This window comes from Phocoena phocoena, chromosome 1, assembly GCF_963924675.1.
Source record: "Phocoena phocoena chromosome 1, mPhoPho1.1, whole genome shotgun sequence".
In the NCBI taxonomy this organism is placed as follows: domain Eukaryota; kingdom Metazoa; phylum Chordata; class Mammalia; order Artiodactyla; family Phocoenidae; genus Phocoena; species Phocoena phocoena.
The window spans coordinates 108,147,886-108,164,138 of NC_089219.1; positions in this window are offsets into that span (position 1 = coordinate 108,147,886).

The following is a 16,253-nucleotide window of genomic DNA, read 5'->3' on the forward strand; positions in this document are numbered from 1 at the left end:
ATTCCAGTCTCCACGACTCCCACCAGCCTCCCAGCAGCAATGCCTTTGTGTGTGATGTGCAGGAGGCGACCTCTGCTGCGGATGTAGCCAGTGAGTACTCCCAATTAAAGAGAATAACCCCCAACAACCAGAAGACTAATAATAAAGCTCTGGTAGCTTTTACATGCTCACCACCTCTGTCTGCGCCGATTGAGATCACCTCTGCAGGCAGTCCCTAAAAACTAACCTTGAAAAAGTGATTAGGCTGGACACAGTTCTGGGTCCAAGGTTTAAGTACAAAAACTTACTCACTCCTTGGTGAGTCTGGTCATTTGCATTGTTCCTGGTCCACTCCTCACCTCCGTCCCTCTGTCCCCCACTGGCATATGCAGGCTGAGGAACCCCAGGCAAACCAGAGTGCAGAGAGTGAAGGGATAATGGCAAACTCTCTGCCACCCTTCAACTCATGCACGGAATCTGTCTAATAAACTTCCTTCTTTAAGATGAAGCATCTTAGCTTTTCTGAATTGTTCTTGCTATTTATAGTTCCGGAACGGTGTCCCTTAGGCTTTTCTAGCTGTCCAAGAATATTGGCAGTCTTGCCCATATTTGGGGCCCACTTATCATGGTTCCTGAGTTCAAGCACCAGTGTCCATCTCCCCTCAGGTGGCTTGTCTCCCCATAAGGTTCCATCTTAGTACTAGAATATCGGTGGTGTCCCTAAGGCCAAGGCTCTGATCTTGGCAACACTTGGGTAAATGGCCAGGGTTCCCATTCTTTGTGCAACACAAGATTTGGTGGGGTTATTTTTGTTTGTTTGTGGATTTAGTCTCAGTGCAGTATTCTAATCTAAACCAACAACTAGCGTTATCTACTAGAGAAATGGCTGAATCTAGCAGCAATGCCACTAGCATGCCCCTTTCCAAAAAACCCACCCAAACTAGCCAGTGAAGCTCCTCCATGAGCAAGAGGCCCTGGGTTAACAGACTCATTGGTGTGTGTGCACACTAAGACCTCAACTTTCATCTCCTTTCCCCTACTTGAATGACTTTCCTTTGGGGACAAAAGTTTGGATTTTTAGAGGACAATACGTTTTATATTCTCTTCTAGGCATGCGAAAGAAACTATCTTAATTTGCTCACTGTTAACTGAGTTTTTCATAGTGATATAAACCACATCAGGTTTTGTCTTTTTGCCAGGGATGGGTATAAGTACGTGTCTTTTGTTACTCAGTCCATTCCCTTACAAAGGTATCTTCACTCCTGCTTCCCATTTCACCCTGTGGTGCAGAGGGAGGTCTTTGCCATCTCTTAAAGATGTTCAGTCATAAATCAGATGGGAGAGGTATTTAGGAGAGAGGAATACCTTCCTAGTACCCACAAAGTCATACTGAAGAGGGGGCCACTCCTTTCCCAGTGCTAGACAAGACCTACTCAGAGGCCTTCAGTGTTTTCCCACCTTGTGTCAACCTCCCTTATACTTCCCAGATCCTTGTGTAGGAGGTGGCTGTATGGAGTGAGCTTGGCCCTGGGCCACGCTTTGTTTGAAAGCCTAAGGGCTCTTAAAGGAAGCTACCTGGTGTTCCCTGATGAGAAGATGAATTGGCAGAAGAATGGTGAAAGGCAGGGAGGGATCTTGCTGAGAGGCCCCAGCCACCCCATTACTGATAAGGATTTTCCACCTTCTACATCATTCCATGTCCTGGGGGAATGGCTGCAGTAGATGAGATCCAGAACCTGTGCCAGCACCTGAAGGAAATCCTTTTCATCAATGCCAGCCTTCCAGAAAAGTTGGAACATCATCTCAGCATTCCTGACCAAAGAAATGGTAGGGGAGGCCCAAGTTTGCCTCCTTCTGGCCATGTGTATCTCTCTAAGGACCAGTCTCCTGTGCAGGGCTTCACAGACTTCAAGAGCTTTGATATACCTTACTTCACTTACTTCTTATAAATGGCCCAGCTAGGCAGATGGGGCAGGTCCTATTAATCTTACTTGATAGGTAAGTAGATTTAAGTAAGTAAAATCTGATAGATTTGCCCCAAGGCTGAGCTATACCTCCATCCTAGAGCTGTCCGGCCTCCAAAGCCATTCTTGTGACTCCGGTGCTGTATATACTTTCTGCTCCTCTCCTCTTGTGTGATCGTCATTCAGCAGAACTCAGGTTTCTGAGCTCTTTTTCCAGCAGAGTGAGGGTCTCCACGGCTGCCATCCTCACCCCCTCCCTTTTGTCGTGGTCACTCTTCATGGTCCCCAAGGTGGTTCTTGTTCCCACATCCTCCTCTTAGATTGCATTCACACAGAGGCCATCATTCCACAGTCTTGTGCTGGGACAGTGACCTGGCCCCTTCCCACACCAAAGCAGCAGCTATTTAATGGGAAAAGGTTTCTTTCTAATTGCAGCCGCTAGGTGTGATAATACGTATGAACGTCTTGGCATTTGTTAAGGGCCATGTGAAAGTTAAGCTTCTGCCCCATCACGCTGCAGTCCCAACCCTTGCGTGCCGATTTTGTTCTGAGCCGAGACAGAAGCACAGGACAAGGAACTGCAGAGAGCATCCTCTTAAGCAAATGTATGTAACTTGTCTAAACTGTGATTATTTCCTGGAACAGGATGCACTTCTCACTTCTACAGGCAGGTCTTGGAGTCCACTGCCCAGCTGTACAATGAAAACAGACATCAGGAAAGAAAATCAGAGCCTTCTGGCTCACCTGAGTCATATTCCAGAGGTAAGTGGCCAAAACCCACAGGGTGAGATCACTCTCAGATCTCTCTTTTCTCTTGCCACATCTGGGTATCGAAACAAAAGATGATGGGGAGGCCAAAACTATTTCACAACCGAGAATTCTCATAGTTTTTTCAACCTAGAAAGGTGCTCCCTCTACAGGTCCCCAAGACTCCAGGCTCCAGGAATGAGTAGCTCTGGGAAATCCACCACTTAGTTACAAAATTCACCCTATTATTGAAGCCTGGATTCCAGTCCCAGGTTTCTCAATTTACAGGTCATGTGGCTTTAGTTACTACTTAACCTCTTGACCTACTGTTTCCTCATGGGCAAAGGAACTGTACCTGAATGGTATATAGGTTCTGGTACCAATTCCAACGTGGTAAGGGAGATTTCCCCTTCCACAGGTTAAGGGTTAAGCATTCAGGCCTTCAGGCCTGCCTCACACCCCCATACCCTATCCATTTCTGAGGGCAGTTGAAAGCCAATGTTGTTACCTGTACTTCTGACTGACTGGCTAGAAATCAGAGGATAGCACCACCCCCTCCTCAGGTCCAATTAATTTCCTAGAATTGTTTCTCACAGAACTCAGAGAAACATTTTACTTACTATCAATAGATTACTGGTTTATTATAAAAAGGATATAACTCAGGAACAGCAAATGGAAGAGATGCATAGGGCAAGGCAGTGGGGAAGGGTGTGGAGCTTCCACGCCCTCTCAGAGCAAGCCACTCTCCCAGCACCTCCATGTGTTCACCAACCCGGAAGCTCTCACAACACTAAAAACCCTCCCAGGAGGTGAGGAGCTGGGACTGGAAATTCCAACCCTCTAATCACAAGGTGGACCTTCCTGGCAACAAGCCCCCCACATTCCTTGCTTTCCAAAAGTTACCTCATTAACATAACACAATAACCTTTATCCCTCCATCACTTAGGGAATTCCAAGGGTTTTAGGAGCTCTATGCCAGAAACAGAGATGAAGACCAAATATACATTTCTTATTATAAATTACATCACACAGGTGGTGTCTGAGAGCCTCCTGGTTTCACATTCCAGGGCTGTTCCCTTGGCACCACCCTCCTATTTAAAAGGAATCGGACATGGATTTAGGAGCCAGATTTCCATTCAAAATATCCTCTCTTTCCTGTTTCTGAATGTGCATGCTTGAAGCTAGGCACATCTCTCCTGAGAGGTGTGAAAGGCCTTCATTTTTCTCCACAAGAGTAGAATGGAGAGTAAACTGATACTGAGGAGGAGGTGGTAGGGATCTAGCTAAAAGCTGCTTGAAGCTAAAAGCTGCTTAAAGATGCAGCAGCTTTGAGCAGGGCTATCAGTATTTTGAGCTGGTGGGGGCCTAAGTTCCACACCACAGTGCAGACAGTATCTTTCAGAGGACTTTCCCTCTAATCTGCTAGCACAACTTTCTCTTTCCAGACTGTAGGCTTACCGCCATAGCTTATCCACTCAACTGCATTCAGGTGGCACGTGGCCTCTTTCCTCTCTTAGCTCTCAATCAAACCTCAGTTTGGTATCAGCAGAACCTGATAGAAAATTCTCAGTTTTTGTTTCCGTTTTCTGTTTCAGGTAACAACTAATGCTGGAACTATGAGACGTTCTGTCTTATTTCAACAAAGCATAGACACAAACATTTCCCCAATTGATGAGAAAAACAACAAAACAAGCAAAAGTCCAAATCTGAAAGGAAGAGCAGGATTTCACAGCCACTCCAGACTTCTACTCCAAATGGATAGTTTGATTACAGAAATCACAGCCCTTCAGCCTGCAAATGTGATAACTGCCTAAGGGACAGCAATACCTAGATTCTCAGATAATCTTGAGAAGCCCTAACCCTTTTTCCTTCCCACCCCCATCCTGTGGATAACTGGAGTCAGCAGCAGCTGGAAGAAAATGGCAAGGATTTGGGTGAAGAATAAGCCAGAATAGTGTCGCTGCAGACCATTCATGAGCTCTTCAGCACATGTCCTTTTTCCTTGAAGGTTGGGGGTTTATAAAGATCCTAGAATAGAGTTTATTTTATATACATTCTGTTGGCTATCATCTTTCTGTGCAAATCAAAATTATAAAGCTTTCTTTCTTCAGCTTAAAGCAGGAAACTCAAACTTTAAAGTGCCCACTGCATTTATACCCCAGAGAGATAGAAACCAGGTCTGAGTGCATCATTTCATTCCAAAATTAAATATTATTGTACACCTGCTATTACAAAGAAAATATTCATTGTGTCTCACCCTCTGGGGACCAAGATACTCAGACAAAAAGTTCTGCCCCCACAGTTGGGCATCTGTAAGCAGAGCCACGGTCTCGTACATATCCACCTAACGGGGGACCCAAGGGCACAGTGATAGAATCTCTGCCAGAGAAGGATCCTGAGAGCTTACTGTTCACTGTTGTATTTCCGATACACTCTAGCAAAAGTTCCACCCTAGAGGTCTCTGTTTAGGGCCCACAGAGAGAGAGATAACATACCTAGATGGAACTGGTAGCTTTCAAATATCTCCACTCTCATTTGGATTATTTTTTCCTAAAAATAAATTCCTTGTACCCTCTCTGTCTTTTGCTATCAAATATAACTTCAGGACATCTCATTCAGAAGCTTTGAAACATATAATGTAGCCTCCAACTTACCAGACTTCTGGGTTAGAAGGCTGATTCATGTAAGGAGGACAAATCCTAGGTGGCAGGAAGGGATCCTTTAGATGGGTTTGTACAGCACACTTCTGACTTACATTTTTTTGTATGAGTGGGTGGCATTGAGCACTGACACCCTTCTGCAAGGGAGAGAGACATTGAGAGCCAATTTTTAGTCCAGGACTCAGCTCTTCACAGCCTCCTGTGTTTTACAATCATTTTCCCCCACAATTATTTACTTTGAAAAATTTCAAACCTACAGAAAATTTGAAAGAACCATACAATGAACACCTCTATTCTGTTCATCTAAATACAACAATTAACATTCATTTACTCCTTTTCTCTGTCTGCACTCACCCACCCACCCATTCATGTTGCTTTAATAAATGCAGACAAAATGCCCACTTCTGAATACTTCAGCATGTATTTCCTGGTGTTAAGGGCATCATTCTATGTAACCATAATACAATTCAATTACCAAATCATAGGACAGTAATACTAATTCAATACTATTATCTAATATATGCTCCAGGTATAAATTTTACAATTGTTTAAAAAATGTCATGTGCATGTGCATGTATGTAGATACAGATGCATTTAACATATGCATCTATATTATACATATATATGAGCAAGAGATTAAGAAGTGTGTGTGTTGTGGTACTGGTATCTTCCCCTGTTCTAATTAATGTTTCTAAATTACACTTTGGTCCTTATTACCTGGAACTCTCTCCTGATGTCTTTGTTTTTGTTGTTTCTGATGGCATTGAATTTCTGAAGAGGACAGGCTAATTATCTTGTTCCGTGTCCTACATTCTGATCAAACTAAACATTTTTGGAAAGATCAGCACGTAGTATTTGTGCTTCCTGCTGCATCCTGTCAGGAAGCAAGTTGTCGAAGAACAAAGCAACAAAATAGTGTGAATACTTTTCGTCGAAAATATTAAAGGAAACACACCATCTGCCAGCAAGGTTAAGTCTGTATTGTGCCTGTAGTCCTTCAATCCAAACCACAGTGTCTGCCATCTATCTTGACAGGAACTGAGTCTTTAGGTTTGCTTTTAACCCCAGCACTGACTGCGACCGTTATTTGCAGCCACAGAGCAGGATTTACTGAAGACTTACCAGCGCAACACGATCCGAAGAAGGGAAGGAAAACCCACAGTGAACAAACCTACAGCCAGGCCACTGGGAACCTTGGACAGGCCCCATATCTGAGCATGCTCAGAAGCTACTCCCAAATGTGAAATGCCTGCTCGCAAGCAGTCTGTAGCTTCCACTAAGGAATCATGCCATCATAGCCATTTTTTCTAGTTGAGATATTTTAAATATTAGTGGGGCTTCTAGGGAGAAATTAGCTTAGTGCATTTAAAATAAAATCAAACTCCTTGCCCTAGTCTACACCGGCTTATCTCCATCGCCCATACTTCTGTTTTTGTGGTTTGTTAGGGTTTTGTTTTTTTTTTTTGCAGTATAGTTGATTTACAATGTTGTGTTAGCTTCAGGTGTACAGCACAGTGACTTAGTATATTTGCAGATTATACTCCATTATAGGTTATTACAAGATGATGGATATGATTCCCTGTGCTCTACAGTATACCTCTGTTGCTTAACTATTTTATATAGTAGTTTGTATCTGTTAATCCCATACCCCTAATTTGTACATCCCTTCTTCCCACTCTCCTTTGGAAACCACAAATTTGTTTTCTATGTCTGTGTGTGTTTCTGTTTTGCATATGCATTTGTTTTGCTTTTTTAGATTTCACATATAAGTGATATCATATAGTGCTCATGTTTTTCTGTCTGACTTATTTCACTAAGCATCATATTCTCTAGGTCCATCCACATTGCTGCAAATGGCAGTTTCATTCTTTTTAAAGTCTGAGTGATATTCCATTGTGTGTATACACACACACACACACACACACTATATCTTCTTAATCTAACACTCTGTTGATGCATACCTGGGTTGCTTCCATGTCTTGGCTACTGTGGGGGTGCTGTGAACATGGGGGTGCACATATCTTTTCAAAGTAATGTTTTCATTTTTACTGGACATATACCCAGGAGTGGAATTGTTGGATCATCTGGTAGTTCTATTTTTAGTTTTTTAAGGAACCTCTATACTGTTTTCCATAGTGGCTGCACCAATTTGCATCCCCACCAACAGGACACAACGCTTTCTTTTTCTCCATATCCTCACCAGCACTTGTTATTTCTTGTCTTTTTGATAATAGCCATTCTAACAAGTGTGAAGTGATAGCTCATTGTGGTTTTGATTTGCATTTCTCTGATAATTAGTGATATTGAGCACATTTTCATGTGCCTCTTGGCCATCTACATGTCTTCTTTGGCAAAATGTCCATTCAGATTCTCTGCCCATTATTACCTGGAATTTTTGGGGATTTTTTGCTATTGAGTTATATAAGTTCTTTGTGAATTTTGGCTGTTAATCTCTCAACAGATGTATGATTTTCAAATATTTTCTCTCATTTGGTAAGTTAACTTTTCATTTTATTGATGGTTTCCTTGGCTGTGCAGAAGCTTTTTAGTTTAATGTAGTTTCACTTGTTATTTTTGCTTGCGTTCCCATTGCTTTTTGTGTCAAATTCAAAAAATCATTGCCAAGGTCAATGTCAAGGAGCTTACCATCTGTGTTTTTTTTAAGGAGTTTTATGGTTTAGGGTCTTACTTTTAAGTCTTTAATCCATTTTGAATTAATTTTTGTGTATGGTGTAAGATAGTGGTCCAGTTTCATTCTTTTGCATGTGGCTCTCTAGTTTTCCTAACACCATTTTTGAAGAGACTGTCCTTTCTCTGTTGTATATTCTGGGCTCCTTTGTCATAAATTAATTGTGTGCTTATTTCTGGGCTCTCTATTCTGTTTCATTGATTTAGGTGTCTGTTTTTATGCTGATAGCATACTGTTTGATTACTATAACTTTGTAATATAGTTTGAAATCAGAGGGCATGATACCTCCAGGTTTGTTCTTCTTTCTCAAGATGGATTTGACTATTTGGGAGCTTTTGTGGTTCCATACAAATTTTAGGTTTGTTTGTTCTATTTCTGTAAAACATGCCACTGAAATTTTTATAGGGTTTGCATTGAATCTGTAGATTTCTTTGGGTAGTATGGATATTTTAACAATGTAAATTCTTCCAACCCATGAGCATGGAGTATCTTTTCATTTATTTTGTGTCTTCTTCAGTTTCTCTCATCAGTGTCTTATAGTTTTCAGTATACAGGTCTTTCATCTCTTTGGTTAAATCTATTCCTAGGTATTTTATTATATTTGATACAGTTGTAAGTGGGATTGTTTTCTTAATTTCTCCTTGTGATTTTTTGCTATTACTGTATAGAAACAGCAGATTTTTGTATTATTTGTATTGTGATTATATCCTGCAACTTTACTGAATTCATTGATTAGTTCTAACAGTTTTTTGTGGAATCTTTAGGGTTTTTTATATAAAATATCATTTGATCTGCAAATAATGACAGTATTACGTTTTCCTTTCCAATTTGGATTTCTTTTCTTTCTTTTCCTTACCTAATTGCTCTGGCTAGGACTTCCAATGTTATGTTGAGTAAAAGTAGTAGAGTGGACATCCTTGTCTTTTCCCTAATCTTAGAGAAGAAGATTTCATCTTTTCCCCATTGAGTATGATAATAGCTATGAGCATTTAAACTATTTTTTTCTTTGACTATTGAGCCTACCTTGTATCTCTGGTGTAAACCCCACTTGGTTATGGTGTGTAATTCTTTGTAAATATTGCTGAATTCTATTTGTTAATATTTTGTTAAGATTTTTCATCTGTATTCATGAGGGAAATTTGTAGGATATTGGAATATTTATATATTTATGTAAGATAGCTATAGTTTTCTTTTTGAACTTTTTCCCCCTGGTTTTGGTGTCAGGGTAATACAGGCTTCATAGAATGAATTGAGAAGTGTTTTGTACTCTTCTATTTTCTGGAAGAGATTGTATAGAATTGATATTAATTCTTCTTTAATCTTTTGGTAGAATTCTCCAGCACAACCATCTGGGTCTGGGATTTCTTTCCTTGGAATATTTAAATTACAAATTGACTTTCCTGAACAGTTATAGAGCTATAGAAATGATCAGTTTCATATTGAGTGAGTTGTAGTAGTTTGTACGTATGAGGAATTTGTCCATTTCATCTACGTGGTCAAATTTATCTGTGTAGAGTTTTGCATGATATTCCCTTATTATCCTTTTGATATGTACAAAATCTGTAGTGATTGTAGTCTCTATTCATTCCTGATACTAGGTACTTGTCTTCTCTCTTCTTCCTTTGTCAGGTTCATTGATCTCTTCAAAGAATCAGCTTTCATTTTACCTATTGCGTTTTTGTTTTTAATGTCATTGATTTCTGTATTTTCTTTCTTCTGTTTGCTTGATTTCTTTTACTTTTTCTTGTTTCTTGATGTGGAACCTTAGGTTATTGATTTGATACCTCTTTTCTTTTCACATAAATTTCACTTTATTTAAAACATATGAAAGGGAGTATTTCAAACCACAATAAACATAATAAATATATAACTTGCTTTTTTGAAAATCTGCAGTATACATTCAAGGAAGGGCTAAACTTCCAATGCCAACTATATATGAGACAAAATTAAACATTTACAATAATCAGTTTCCTAAAAGTGCTATTTTTAATACCTATAAGAGGAAACTCATTCTAGTGCTTTGTTTCCATCCAAACATCTATATACCTCTTTTCTAATGTAACCTTTAGGGCCTTAAATTTCCCTTTCAGCACTGATTTAAGCTGTTTCCCACAAGTTTTGATATGTTATATGTTCATTCCATGTTTTAAAACTGCCAAATGCCCTAAGGCATAGCCTTTGCTACGTAGTGGCTAAAACATAAATGCGTGATTAAAATATTGAACTTGAATTGAAAGACTTAAGCGACAGAGATAGTAACCGGAGGAATCCCTTTCTCCTGGAGGATACCGGAGAGATTACCTTTGATAACCAGAGAAGCGCGCTGAGGCAAAAGGGCTTGAGAGGAAAGAGTGGGAAGATCCGGAGCATGTGAGCAGAGGAGAGGGCGGGGAGAGAAGTTCCTACGGTTCCCTGAATTCCAAGCACGGTTCATTTCCAAGAGCCGAGAGCGCTGACCGCTGGCTCCGTGAGAAGAACCACCGAAGCTCGAGTCCGCAGCCCGGGAATCAGGCGTGCACACTGCTGGGCGGCGCCTGAGACTCAGAGGCGCCTAGCCCGCGGCTCCTGCGGCTTCCGGGAGCTGAGGAGTCAGCGTAGGCGACCCCTGCACCCGGGGGCATAGCTGTGGAACTGGAGACCCTACATTGGATGCAGCATCCCAAAGTCAAACTTGTGTGTGTGGGTGCGGTGTCCCATGGTCCTCGCTTCCGGGAAGGCGAGGAACCTTAACCAGGGCCTGTCTGGAGCCGCAGTCTCCTTGCTTGAGGGACCACTGGTGCTTCCAGGTTTATTCTTCAGTTTAAAAGGTTGGTGGCCAGAACATTGGTGGCAGGACCTACAGTTTTCACAGATGTATCGTTAAACTCACGCATTTGGCTTGTTTCCGCAGTGTAGTGATTATCACGTTCGCCTTATACGCGAAAGGTCTCCGATTCCAAACCGGGTGGAAACAGTTTGATTTCTCCGAGTTACGTTCACATTTTAAAAACAAAAAGGAGGCTAGGGGTATGGGGTGAGGCAGCAGACGCAGCTGCATTTTCAATCTCCAAGAAACATGGGAGGCATTCCGTTACCACCTGAAAGCCTACTCAGGACTACGAACAAGGCCTCCTTTGTCTGAGTCACTTTGGAGACCAAGCCACAAACAGTTTCTCTAAGGACAGCACAGGACAAAGCCAACTTCAGGTTACCTTTATGTCCAGAAATCCCCTCATCTCATCTGGCGCCTAAATCTCCTCTACACACTGACACGTCTCTGAAAACCAAGGAGTTCATCCCTGTGAAGCACACTTGGCTTTCCCACAGCTCAGCACACTTGTGGAACAATATGATTTGAGTGACAGAACAAAAGAGACCGAACCCAACTCTGCACCGGGGGCTGGAGCCAAAGATGGGTAGATAAAGAACTTCAGACTCCACAAATTGAGTTGTCGCGGCACAAAAAGGAGCCGGTATACGTGCCATTATCAAGAGAGGCCCCGGAGCCAGGTCAGAGATAAGGAAGTAGACAGAATCGCTCATCACCCGCGGAAAACCAAGTCAGCACCTGACTCATAAGGAAACTGAGGTTCAGAAAGAGAGCATGACCTTGGCTCTGCCGCACACAGCGCTAAAGCTAGACCAGGATGGAACCCAGCCAGTTACCTTGCGGCCTGGCCTCAGTGCCCAAAGCGTCGCCCAGCACAGGACAGGTGAAAGGTGATGAGCAGTGGGGCAAGGGCTGGGAGGCTTGCAGAGCTGCCTTCAGCCTTGGGCCCTGGGAACCCCCAATTCTGCATCTCTGAAACCTAACCTCTACTTTCATAGTTATCACCTGGAGAGGCGAAATTCGGGCTCCAGTGTGGCTCCCTGATGGTCTAGTGGCTAGGATTCTGCAATTTCACAGCTCCAGCCCGGGTTCGATTCCCGGTCAGGGAAGTTCTTTTCTCAGCGTCTCCACTCAAAGGAGTCTTCCTCTTCAACCCCACAGGTGTGTTTTGCCACAAGGTCCAGATGCAGAAGTGCTTCTGCACTGAGCCCCTAAACTCCAGTGAGGTTCTGCCTCAGGATTCTTGGCATCGCCCAGGCTGGAGGAGGTGAGATGTGATGAACAGCCAGGGCTGAGCTGCCCCTCGCCTTCATTCTCCCTTCATCTCAGGAATTTAATGTCTTGCTTTCAGAGTTTTTCATCCAAAGAGAACCTGGAACTTGAGTTCCCAAAACAGTAAAAAACATAAAACATTTGAAACATACCAAAAAATTGAAATACTAACATCGTATATTCTGGACCTAACCGCGCAGAGTTAACACTTTCCCACGTTTGCTTTCTCACTCTCTCTCCACATATATGAACTGCGACGCCTTTTGGAGTAACTTGCAGACATTGCAACTCAAGATCACTGGTGGGGCTGCTGTTGCTCCTTTCCTTCGGCATCTCCCTCAAAACCAGCTTCTGCGGGACATGTCCTCCAAGACCAGGGGAAGCCTTTGTCCTCGCGAGGAGGCCCCTCTTGCCCCTTCAGGAACCTGGAGTCTGTTCTCTTCAGGCTGTAGAGAAGCTTCAGGCGGTGTTTGATTTGGCTCTCCCCCCGAACTGCAGGCCAGACACGTTCTGTGCTAGTAGGAATCCCCCCGCACCGGCTGCCCTCCGGTCTCCTCCCGGTTGCCTTGGCGGGCAGTGGGGTCTTGGGTCAGCCTGAGCGCTGGAACCACCTACCTCGGGAAAGGCCCTTCAGGGAAGTGCAGCTGCCCCTTGGCTGTTGCCTGGCTCTCGGTGCCCTGTATGGAGCGAAAAGAGTTCTGACCAGACAGAAAGTTGAAGGATGTTTCCTGTAGTAGGAGGATGAGGGGAGCAGATGGGAAATGTGTTAAAGGGAGAGGAAGGTTTTGAAGAGCTTCCCAGAATTGACTGCATCAGTGCTGGCAGGGGGTGGGGGGAGGGGGGTGGTAGTGGCTGCTCTGTGACAACAATGGCACTTAGTCTTGTCTTGTCCTGGCCTTGATCTGGTCCCAGGTCCAGTCTGAGTCCAAGCAGACAGAGGCATCCTGGTTTGCAGAACATATTCCATTGTGCCTCTCTCCAAAATGGGTAGTCACTGAGCTTCTATTTCTAGGATCCCAGTGGATGGTGTCCATGTGGTTTCTTGAACTTTCTTTCTTGTCTGAAAAATTCTTTATCTCTACTTCAATTCTAAATGGTCATCTTGCTAGGTAGAGTATCCTGGGTTGTAGATTTTCCCTTTCGGCACTTTAAAATGTATCATGCCTCTCCCTTCTAGCCTGCAAATATTCTGCAGAAATATCAGCTGATATGGGGCTTCCCTTGTGTATGACTCATTGTTTTTCTCTTGCTCCCTTTATAATTCTGTCTTTGTCTTTAACTTTTGCCATTTTAATTATGATATGTCTTGGTGTCGGTCTGTTTAGGTTCACCTTGCTTGGGACCCTCTGTGCTTCCTGTAACTAGATATCTGCTTTCTTCTTCAGGTTCGGGAAATTTTCAGTCATAATTTCTTCAAATACATTTTTGACCCTTTTCTCTCTCTTCTCCTTCACAGATCCCTGAACTTGCTTTCTTGCTGAAATGTAAATCAGGGGAAATTAAAAAGTAGATAAATTAGTGGCCTAGATAAATAAGTGGTCTCCATGCCAGGTATAAGAAAAAAAAAATAAGTCGATAATAAAGATGAATCTCAAATACTTTTAAAGACTTTAAAGAATTCTAAAAATTGACATAATAGCATAGAAAATATTTATGTCATGTCATATTTCTAGAGATAACTCCTTTTATGCATCACACTGGTTTAATAATTTTGGTCTAAAAACTACTTTACTCTGTCTTTCAGATTTTCTAATAGTGTAGAAAATATTGGTAGCAGAGTATTCTAGTTTATACACACCTTGGATTTATGTTCTCTTCTAAATCCTCGTGACACTGAATTGCCTAATTTTCCTCTACTGGTTTTACTTGTCCAATAAGAGAACTTTAATTCCAATAAATATTTAAGTTTATAAAATTTAAAATTATGTGTTCCAGTAAATTAAATATACCATTTAATAACTTTTAAAAGGAGATTAACTCTTATAATTCTAGAACTCATTGTAACAATTATTCCCCTTACAATTTGGGGGTAAATGTTTTTAGGTGTCATTCAATATATGATTCCAACATTCATTTCTCTATTATGATTCAGCTCAAGTTGTGTTTTTAAGATCTATCATGATCTTTAAGTGCCTAGACTGATATTAAATTAATTAAAGTATAATATTTGCCTGGAGAATTTTTAATTAAGATGGAAATAACAAAACCCCGTTTTATATAATGCTGGTGTGTATTTTTATAGATTACAGAGTGGCCATAGGTTAACAGGTTAAGAGGATGTGGGGGTACCTTTAGAGTATGTTGGTGAGAACAGCCATAATGTCACTTGAAGAAATGTAAAACACATGAAGTATCTTCTCCAGGAAGTAAGGAGCTGTCACTGAAGACCAGCTGTTTTCATGAAGGGCTTGTTTATTTAAAAAAAAATTTTTTTTTGGTTCTTGGTTACCTGCCTTCTAGATCTGGATTCATCTATTTTTCCATTCTTCTTTATGCTTCTTTTGTGTCGAACACCACTGGTGCCCCTAGGCCCAGGTGGGCAGAGGAGCCAGGAACTACAGGGCTTGAACAAATTATGCTCCCACACTTTTTGATGCCTCCAAAAGGGGACGCCACAGGCAGAGACCTCGGGTTTCCTCAGGATGCAGCATCTCTCCTGGACCAGGGCCTGACACTTAGTAACACCTAATAAGTGCTCAGTGATTGAAGGAATTCTAACACAAGGTCCTAGAAAGCTGAAGAGGAGGAAAAGAATGTGGGTGGATTGGGACAGTCTAGAGTATGAGGGCCAGAGTGAGACAGACAGACAAAAACACCCACAAAGAGAGTAGAGAGAATGTTCAAGAACTGGATTTAGAGTATAAAAGCCTAGGAGCTCATGTGTGCTCATGAAATTCAACAGAAGAACCAAGAGAGGGTGAGCCAACAACTCTTGGTATCCAGGTCTGCACCAGAAGCATTGTCAGGTGCAGGATTCTGTTGCTTCCAACGTTCTGTCTCAAATGGAACATTTTTTTTCAGAAATAGACACACACTGTCAAGGAATCATATAGAGACAGCTATTGGATTACTAACCCAACTTTGAGTAGGAAGGTGACCAGTCCACAGATTGTGAGTGTCCAAGAAGGCAAATAGCAATTCACAAAAGGAAGGGAAGATGAATAAATGTCTGGGACCAGTGGTTATTCCCCTCCAGTCGATCAGCTATTTGGCAGGAAGCAACCTGGGGTCATTCTGGTCAATCTTTTCTGGACCAAATTTAGTAGGTCACCACCAAAACCCATAACAACTACTGAAAGACTCTCTAAACATCTTGGAAGTTATCAGCTGAACATATGCAATATGGTACCTCTGGGTAATGTCCACATTGTCCTTCTGCCATATTCCCTGCTTAGTTGAGTCAGGAGTCCAACACCTGCTGTAAGAGTATCAGATAGATTTATAGAAAGTTTGCTGTACTAGAAAGACTATGAAGAAAAAAGGATCTTTCACTGAGTTGTAAAAATACATTGGTCTATAAAGCGGCACACCTCCTATTGAAGTTAAACTAGGAACACGTGAAGAGCAGCCTTCAGCTTCTGGTAAAGGTGGAGTGACAGAAATGAGATTTACTTTTCTGCCTGAAACCTGACCCTACCCTTCTCCCCTGTCCCCAAAAAAACAAAAAGACAAAAGGCATAAAATATTAGTTTTCAAGACACTGGAAATCAGGCAATAAAGGGTAGAAATCCCTGAGAGATGAGAAACAAATATGGTGAGCCCTGCCATTGGCCCAGCTTACTGTTTTCAGAGTCTCCAGGCTGAGCACAAGGAGGGGATCTGAGGCCAACTCCTTGGATTGTGGCGATGAAGCTGAGTATCCATGGGGAACAAGGGAACTAGAGTTCATAGGACAGATTTAGTGATGAGAGAGATGAACAGAGAATCCAGGCATTTGGAAAGGGTTTCCTTCAAGTAGTGAGTGGAGTTCTGATACAAGCATGCTTGTGGAGATCTGCCTGAGACTAAAAAAAGAAACTTTGAAAAATATCATGAGACAGTGCCTGGTGTACAGGCAATTGTACTCTCTCCCCACAGCCAAACTGAACTACTCATAAGAGCTATGAAGAACACTCAAAGAAGGTTGTGACTTA